Genomic DNA, 8,955 nt, shown 5'->3' with positions numbered 1-8,955 from the left:
TACCCATCCCTACTCCTAATAATAGGTTGGACACCCCACCACCACCACCTCCCCACCTTTTTTGTCTACAGAACAACCTTAATTCTTTGTGTCATAGTTTCAGCAAGGTGCTGGAAACATTCCTCTGAGATTTTGGTCTGTGTTGACATGAAAGCATCACACAGTTACTTCAGATTTATCAGCTTTACTTCCTGTGAATTAGGGCTGGGCGATATGGCCTAAAATTCATATCGCGATATAATTTGAAGCATGTGCGGTAATGATATATATCGCGATATATTCTTTTCTTCTGTATAATGTATTTTCCACACTATAAGGCACACTTAAAATCCTTTAATTTCCTCATAAATCGAGAGTGTGCCTTATGTATGAATTCTGGTTGTGCTTACTGACCTTGAACCAATTTTGGCGTGCAGAAATCTCTGCTACCACTTCAGATAAATGAAGACAGAAAACTAAACAGCAGTGGCATTTGCAGGGTTACTGAAGTTGGACTACCTGGTATATAATGTTGTGCTACGTGATTGCTAGCGACACAGCTATGTTAGCATAACATTAGCACAGTGAAGCTGGAGGATGAACGCCAACTTTTTTTTCCCACTCGATAAAAGTTAACGTGAGGGATTCTGGTGGTTAGGGACAAATGCAATCGCATAGCAGGGTGCTATACACGGGCCAAACTTCAGTCAGGAGAACAACTGAGATTATTCATCCACAATACGAGGTTAGTTATTAATATACTGCAACAACATGGGAATAGAGCAGCTGCGAGAGAATTCACCATTAATGAATCAATGTTACGGAAGTGGAGGAAGCGCAGTTTTTGGCTTTCCCCATATTTCAAAAGTGCTTCATCTCTTTGCTATGACTGTCGGCATAATTTGCAGTTGATAATGGTTGTAGCTGCTGCGATGCTTTCGACCAAAACAGGCGCCGCTTGATGACATCATCAACACGCGCTATCGCGATAGCAAAATCTCTATCGTTGGCCAAATTTATATCGTTTCTATCGTATATCGTTTATATACGATAGAAACCCCACCCCTACTGTGAATCGTTGTTTTTTTGTTTGTGTCTTTTTTATGTCACATCCCAAAAGTGCTCTATTGGATTGAGATCTGGTGACTGTGGAGGTCATTTGAGTACAGTGAACGCATTATGATTTTCAAGGAAATAGTTTGAGATGATTTGAGCTTTGAGACATGGTGCGTTATCTTACTGTTATCAGAAGATTGGTAAGTGTGGTCATAAAAGGATAGGCATTGTCACCAACAATATTTGGGTAGGCTTGGGTTGCGTTAAAGTTAATGTGTGCCAAAGTTTTCCAAGAAAATATCCCCCACACCATTATGGCACCGCCATCTGTCTCTACTGTTGATATAAAGCAGGATGGAGCCATGCTTTCATGTTGTTGACACCAAATTCTGGCTTCAACATCTTAGCTGATGGGAGAGCCACCTGGGGTGGTCTTCTGCTGCTCTAGGCTATCTGCTTTAAGGTATACCCTTCTGTATACATTAGTTGTAATGAGTAGTTATTTTAGTTATTGTTGCTTTCGTATCTGATCAAAGCAGTCTGAACATTCTCCTCTGACCTGTGGCCCCAACAAGGCCTTTTCACTAAAAGATATTCACGGGATATTTTCTCTTTTTGGGGTAATTCTGTTTAAACCTTATAAACTGTTGTGTCTTCTGTCCCGTCTCCCTATTGTTTTGCTTTTTGTTTCTTGTTTACCCTCACCTGCAACCGGTTGCGGCAGATAGCTGCCGCTCCCTCAGCCTTGTTCCGCTGGAAATTTCTGAGGTGACTTTTGTTGTGACTTTTTTGTCAAAATTTCTCTCTGAAATGAATTGTAAGAACAACCGTGTCACATAAATGACATTTTCTTTCCCACTCTGATGCTCAGTCTGATCTTCAGCAGGTTGTCTTAACCATGTCTAATGCACTGAGTTGCTGCCACGTGACTAGCCGAATAAATATTTGTGTTAATGAGCAGTTAAAAAAGCGTACCTAATAAAGTGGCCAGTGTGTGTACATCAGAGTTGCACATGTATGCTAATTTTGTTTGCAGTATATGCAGTGAGTAAAGGAGTACCAATCAGTCATCTAAGAGATACTTTTTTAGCTACAGATACTTTTTTTTTAAAAAGCATTATTGAGCAAAGAAAAAAGAAAAAAAATTAGCATCATTACCTTTATTACAAAATGTGGAAACAAACCGGAAATAAAAATAATATCTCTCATCCCTTCATTCAGGATCTTTTTCAAAATGTTCAGGATCGCCAGTCATGATCTTTCATGTCCTGCTGTTTTCATTTCAGTATGGAAATCAAATCATGCCCTGGAACAAATGCATAGGCAAGATACGCATAGACTCACAACCATACAGACTTCCTGTGAAATCTAACCTAATAATAGAGCTTGTGTGACAGATGGTGACACTCAGCAGGACATCTTATGGCGAGTGTATCCCCAGACAATGGTCAAGCTAAAGAGAATATCCAAAGAGTATCTAAGGCAAGACAGCTGGCCAGGTGGGCAAAAGTGAATTATGCTGCTTCTTATATACAAGCTGGCATAATAGATTCCCTCTAAAAGGTCCTGAAAATGTCCTTAATATTAAGAACTGACAGGAGAAAACAAATATGTTAACATTTGATTTTGAAATGAGATATGTTTGATATTGATGATTGAATACTAAATGTGTATTGGCCTATAAAAATTGTTCCCATGCCACCTCTAAAGTAGAACTTTCGGGATTTCGGGATATATGAGGAAATACCGAAGCTATCCTCAGGCAGTATGTCAATAACCACAAGACTTTTGGTCAGCTTGGCAACAAAAGAAAAAACTCAATAACCTCACATGCTCCAGAGGGGGATGGTGCTGCCGTTTTTAACTAACTTAAGGGCAATTGCATAAATCCAGTGTACTGAATTATCTGGTGCCTTGTAGCCAGAAGTGCTAGCACAGCAACGGTGGCAAACCTGATTTGTAATTGCACTTGTAAGAATAAATTACGGTATCAAAGCGCTCTCGATGCAGGGATCAGCTATAAAACCAATTAGCTCCTTCAGCCAGTACACTCCCTGCCATGGCACAGTTATAGTTTGTAAATGAGCACATTAGAGATGCCACAAACGCTTGTCCCGAGAGTGAACTGATGTCCTTGTCAAAGCAGAGTCACATGGCAGGGCTACAGCATCCCTATTGCGAGGCCAAGGACAAATTGTGTTTCTTTTATTTGGTATTCACTTCTGTGAGCTTGAGCAGCAACACGCGCATCTACCTTGATACGCTGAAGAAAAATGTATTTTTCAATCTGCTGCTTCACTGATAAAGCCAGACTAAGCCATCCACAGATATTGCAAGTTTTAGGAATACTTAGCTAAAAGTAATTGTGTTTTTACTCACTCGTAGACCTTTGTGGACCTCGGTGTGGTAGCTGCCCAGCAACAGGTCCTCCCTTCATGTGAAAACTAACTTTAGAGTTATAACTTTATAAACTTAGACTTATTGCTTCCCCAAAAAGTCAGATTACCCTTCCTTCAATCAAAGAAAAAAACTGTTTTTCTGAGCAGTAATTGTCCGATTGTCTCTAATGGCGTTTTTAAGCTGTAATTGGAGATGATTTGCATTCCACGGTTGACACCAAAGTCACTTTGTTCTCTGTCCATTGACATTTTTCCTGCAACGTCTTGGCAATCGATGAAATCACCAAACAAGACAGGAGAAGGAAAAAAAAAATCTGCCTGAGCCCATCAAAACAGACACTTTGTTGGCAGGAGATCAGTCTGTGCCAGTGTGACATGACGTCCCTCGGGCTCATAGAAAACAGTCCCAATAGTCACACACTGCAGCTGCAAACCACTCCCAATGTAAAGGGTTTCTATCCCAAAGACAGAGATATCACATGACAGTCATAAGCGCAGTATACTCTATCCTAGCGTTTACACATTCAAGTGTTGTGACTTAACAATCTCACACTGAATCATTTCTTGCTTTGTCGCGCCCTCACTGTCTCTCTCTCTTCCCTACTTTCTTCTTGTGCTGCTTACGTAGCTTCCTTTTAAGTTGGAAATTGGGGGAATTTTTGGTCTTGTGTCAGTATTTGGTCAAAATATCTCCGTCTTGCGTGAATATAGTTTCCTTAGCACACTAACGTCACACTTATATGTTGCTCTAAACTGGAACGGCCCGCGGGCTCCTGTGGTTGTCTAATATGAGTTTATTCTAACTGGAAAAAAATCCAACCTGCCTCTTTTTCTTCCCTTTCTTTGTCATTTAAGGATTTACCTTGCTAGAAAATGACAGTCTGGGAAGCTTATACCGTGAAGCTGACATTTTAGAGTGAGTAATGTTGAGCGAAGGTTGGATCTCTTTGGATTGGAACAAAGTGACAGTTTATCCATATGGCCTGGCTTTGTCTGTTGCCCTGCTTGGAAAAATCGGGGACCAAGGCGCATGAAATGAGATTACACAATATGCTAAGTCTGCTTTATGGCTGTCACAGTTTAAATGGGAATATTAATATTACAGATGATCAAGTCTGCTGCTTTTTTTCCAACTTTTAACTTTTCGTATGCCTTTTCAAGTATTCTGCAGTTTTCTTGTCAACTCGAACACATTCTCTTTTCGAGCTTTACATTTCTGTCAGTTTAGCTCATTTCCCTATTCCTCTCTTTCCCTGTGACTGTGCTTTGTCAACTTCTCTCTTGTTCTTTTCTATTTGCATCTTTCACACACTCGCTCTATCTCTCCCTCTCTCTCTCTTTCCTCTCCCCTTTTATTCATTTATCCCCTCACCCCCCGGCCTTTTATCATCTCTTAACCTAAAACGCCGTTGCGTACCCGTCAGTCTGCCATATTTATCTTTCGAGCACTCCTTTATATATCTATAAGCAGTCCATGCAGTCATGTATATTCAAGGGTATGTGGGTTGATGTTTGGTATACACAGCCGGTCTAGTGTGCTAGTCACCAGAGTTTGGTGTGATGTAGTAGCCACTGCTACTGTTTGTTTACCTCCCACAGCCACTTGGAGTCCATTAGCAATGCCTTTGCCTCAGGAGGATTACACACACACACACAGATACTGTATATGCTCTCTCTGTCTTTCTTTCCCTCAGTCTGTCTGGTTATCACAGCGACTACAGGCTAAACTTACAGGTATCCCCCCCCCCTGTTACAGGAGTTATTTGTCAAAGCTTTTTCCTTAATACTGTGCTCAACCACTGGGAAATGTAAGCATTAACTTCATTCATCGCTGGCATCTTCCCCTGAAGCGGTGCACATGATTAAGATATGTACATTTCTGCGAAGGTGTGTCCGTGTTCGTGTTTACCTCCCTTGATGAGAGTCGATTATAATGGATGGAGTTGTACTTATCATAATTGACCCTTTAGCTGTTAGACTCTGGAAGAGAGTAAACAGTATCTACTAAATACAGTAGCAGCCGGGAATGCAGTTGGCAGGCTTGATCCGTAGATGCTTTCATTTTGTCTCTCTTACCGATTTTACCCATACTTAATTTTTCAACAAATGCTAGCCACAACAACCCTTTGGGCAGTATGTTTTTTTTCTAAAACCTCTAGTCTAAACAACTGACAGTTAGAGCCATATGTGAAAATTTTTTAACACACCTCATTACCTAGAACTCCTGTTGTTCAGTCCAGCTCCAGCTGCTTTGCATTGGCTCTGATCTTTTTGACAGCAGTTGTCAGCATATATTTGTGTTTCCAAAACCCCAGAAGATTCAGAATAGTCTCACCTTTTTGCTTTGAATTTGGTCTCTACCATCCCATTAAATGTCTGCATTGTGGTGGAAAGATGGCGGAAAGATTTTAGCTAATTAAGGCCTCACTTACACAGGCTTAGAAACTGGTTGGCAACTCTCTGGCAGCCTCCAGGTGCTGGGGAAAAATGTGTAAAATGTACCAACCAGTTGCTGAAAGTTGCTGGCTGTTGCTAGATGAAATCGAAAACTGGGTGCTGGACCAAAGACCTGGTTTTGACTGCTAAGATCATTAGCAGATTGCCGTTTGCATGGAAGACATCGATTTGTCTGCAGACACTTGCTAGATGAGCAGCAGTGCAACTTTAAAGTGCGATGTGGCTTTTCGAAAGGCACAACTTTTAATTTGAAGGAAAATGTTTCTTTGCCACTTGGAGAGTAGTTGCAGAGTGTTTACTGACATGTCGGCATCTTTCACTGGCAACCGCAGCAGTGTGCTAGCAAATAAAATAATTATAAGCAGCACCATGTACCACAACAACCAGCAACTGGTCAAGAAATACACATTGTTCCCAGTGACATATCTCTTGGCATCACTGGGGCTTTAGCAATAAGTTTCAGAGCAACTACCATCAAATTCCAGCAACCACCCACCAACTGGTTGGAGAGTACACATATCTCCCTCATGACCAGTTGGCAGATGGTTGCCAACTGGTCTCTAGGCCTTTAGCAGACCAAAATAAATGACTGCTTTTGTCAAAGCAATGCTGTGAGTAGGGATAGGGGACCAAATGAATAGTCTGTCTGTCACTAAATCTAGTAATGATAACAGTTATTAGATTTATTTTTCTCTTTTTAGACACATTAGTGCATCTTTACTGTAAGTGACAAAATGTGTGTATACTTCAAATTCTTCCCGTCATGGTAGTGTTCAGCAAATCCAGTGTAAAAGGGACTTTACTTTGAATACAAAATCATCCAACCAAAAAACAAAACAATGATTATTAAAAAGCAAAGTGCGAAAAAGTACTTTTTAATATTTAATTTGACCAAACAATTGTGATATGTTATATTTGGTTACATCATCCCACCCTCATATTGGCTTGTTCTGTGGGACTTTTTGCTTCACACTATCATTTCTGTACAACATTGCAGTTAAAAACTGGAATTCACTGCTATTTTCTCCTTCGTCAGACCACAAGTTACGTTATTAGTGCATATTGAGTGAGTACAAGTGGAAAGATACCAGACAATATTCAGCCCACAACAAATCATTTCATATTTGTCTCTTTGTTACGTAACTACATGAATCATGGGGAGATTTTTTTCTTCTTCTTTTTAAGAAAAGATGATTTTGATCCTGACTATGTGCAGACAACTTCACCCAGCGGGGTCTGTACACAGAGAATGATGTTGCATTATAAGCAGTGATAAGCAGCCTCTCTCTTCCTCTCTCTATTTCTCTCGACATCCCATAATGATACTCAGACAGACTCAGGCAGACACCCGCTCATTCCCGATTGGTAGAACTGTTGCCAGGGAGCGTTGCTGTCTCAACGTGGATAGAATCTGTTGTCTGGTACACTTTAAACATGAGAACAACTGCAGGATCTGAATATTTATAACGAGGGGACTGTTCATATTGAGATTGTATAGTGGCAACATAAGCAATGGAGTACGGATGTGCTCCTCCTCGGCTCGTTTCAAATTTTTGACTTGAGGTTCCTTTTTTTTTAAATTTTTTTTTTTTAATGAATTTCTTTACTTCCAAAAACATGTTTAGCAATGGTATTACTTTTCTGTGCCTTGACGATGATGCTGGCTAACGTATTTAAGTGAGGATTTTCGTGACTTGCATCATGTGAACCAACTTCACTTTAAGCTTAAACTGTTCCACAAAGTAATAAAGGGTTAGTGCATTCAGGGTTGTTTGTGACTTTGATGGTTTAAGGTTTGAATCTTACAGCATTGTCATTTGGTAGAGAACTCTAGTATAAGTAGTAGTTAAAATCGGCGTGTGTGTGTGTGTTTGTTTGCCATCTGGCGAATCGTCTCATTTCTTCATATTATTCAAATATGCCTGGACCTGCTGCTACAGTTAATAACACTGTGCGTAGGTATGAATTCTTGATTAAAATGGATGTAACACATTCCAACAAAAAACAGACAAGCGCCATCAGAACAGCATTCGAATCTCATATCTAAACTCACAAACTGTGCCTCACACGCACACACACAGACACACACATGCGCCTGATATGAAGTGCCAAAAGTCACAGTCGGATATATTATGATGACTATAAAAACACGCCTTGGTATGCAGGTAACTTTGACATGGAAATGCAAACATACGGTAGCAAATGAGGACACAATGTACGGAGAAACACACACACACACATAGTGACTCGTTTGGCAAACAAGTTGAGGGAGTCGGTGCCTTATATTTTTTTCATCAGTGATGTGCAAAGTCTATATATAAAGCAGCCATAAGGAGGTTGGAATTTGCATGCATGTTTGTGTGCGAGTGCATGTGTGTGTGTGTGCGTGTTCGCATTTGCATTTCTGCATACTTTTGGGCTGTCATGATGCACATGTATGTGTGCCGTGCCTTTTGTTTCATATTCATTCGTGCATACATTTTCACAGACATGCGGCTGTGTATATGTGCAGTGTGGCACTCCACCGTCCTGTCTGCCTGACTCAACATATTCTCCGCTCACTCTCTCGCCCCCCTCCCCATACTCACCCACCCACTTACCCGCCCTCCCTCTTCCTCTTTTCCCTCACTCTCACCCCCTCCTCTCCATCCCGCTCTGCCTGGCTGGCACGTACATGCATGTCTGTAGACTCTGTACTGTGCTTGCTGCCGTGGCACGCGCCAACCTCACTGCAATGCAGCCCTGTGTGCATTAATTGGCAGAGAGACAGTGGGTACGTGGTATGCAGGGCGGGAAGGATAGAGAAGAGAAAGAAGGGCGGTGGGGATGCGGGGGGGACGCAAGAGGCGATGTAAGGACACAGTAGTTACAATAACCGGTGGATGGATGGGCCAGTGGACAAGCAGTCTGGCAGGTTCACAGAGGGACAGACAGACAAACAAACAGAATGTGTATTGCTGAGTGTGCACAGGGAGATTACCTGTGTGTGTGTGTGTGTGTGTGTGTGTGTGTGTGTGTGTGTGTGTGTGTGTGTGTGTGTGTGTGTGTGTGTGTGTGTGTGTGT

The 8,955-nt window shown here is 41.4% G+C and overlaps 1 protein-coding gene and 1 long non-coding RNA gene across 4 annotated transcripts in view; both read left to right on the top strand.

The window, feature by feature from the left end:
* Window positions 1-8,955, top strand: part of nacc2 (NACC family member 2) — a 29,418-nt gene that overhangs the window by 10,969 nt on the left and 9,494 nt on the right. The gene's annotated exons all lie outside the window — the stretch shown is intronic.
* Window positions 4,538-8,955, top strand: part of LOC102193221 (uncharacterized) — a 13,912-nt gene continuing 9,494 nt past the window's right edge. The window contains exon 1 of the long non-coding RNA XR_311392.1: window positions 4,538-4,547. This is a non-coding gene — a long non-coding RNA (uncharacterized LOC102193221). The remainder of the gene's footprint in view (window positions 4,548-8,955) is intronic.

The sequence above is a fragment of the Pundamilia nyererei genome, unplaced genomic scaffold (assembly GCF_000239375.1).
Source record: "Pundamilia nyererei isolate P.nyererei 1_Seehausen unplaced genomic scaffold, PunNye1.0 scaffold00002, whole genome shotgun sequence".
Classification (NCBI taxonomy): domain Eukaryota; kingdom Metazoa; phylum Chordata; class Actinopteri; order Cichliformes; family Cichlidae; genus Pundamilia; species Pundamilia nyererei.
Note: the sequence above shows the minus strand (reverse complement) of the source record. Positions and strands in the feature narration are given on the sequence as shown.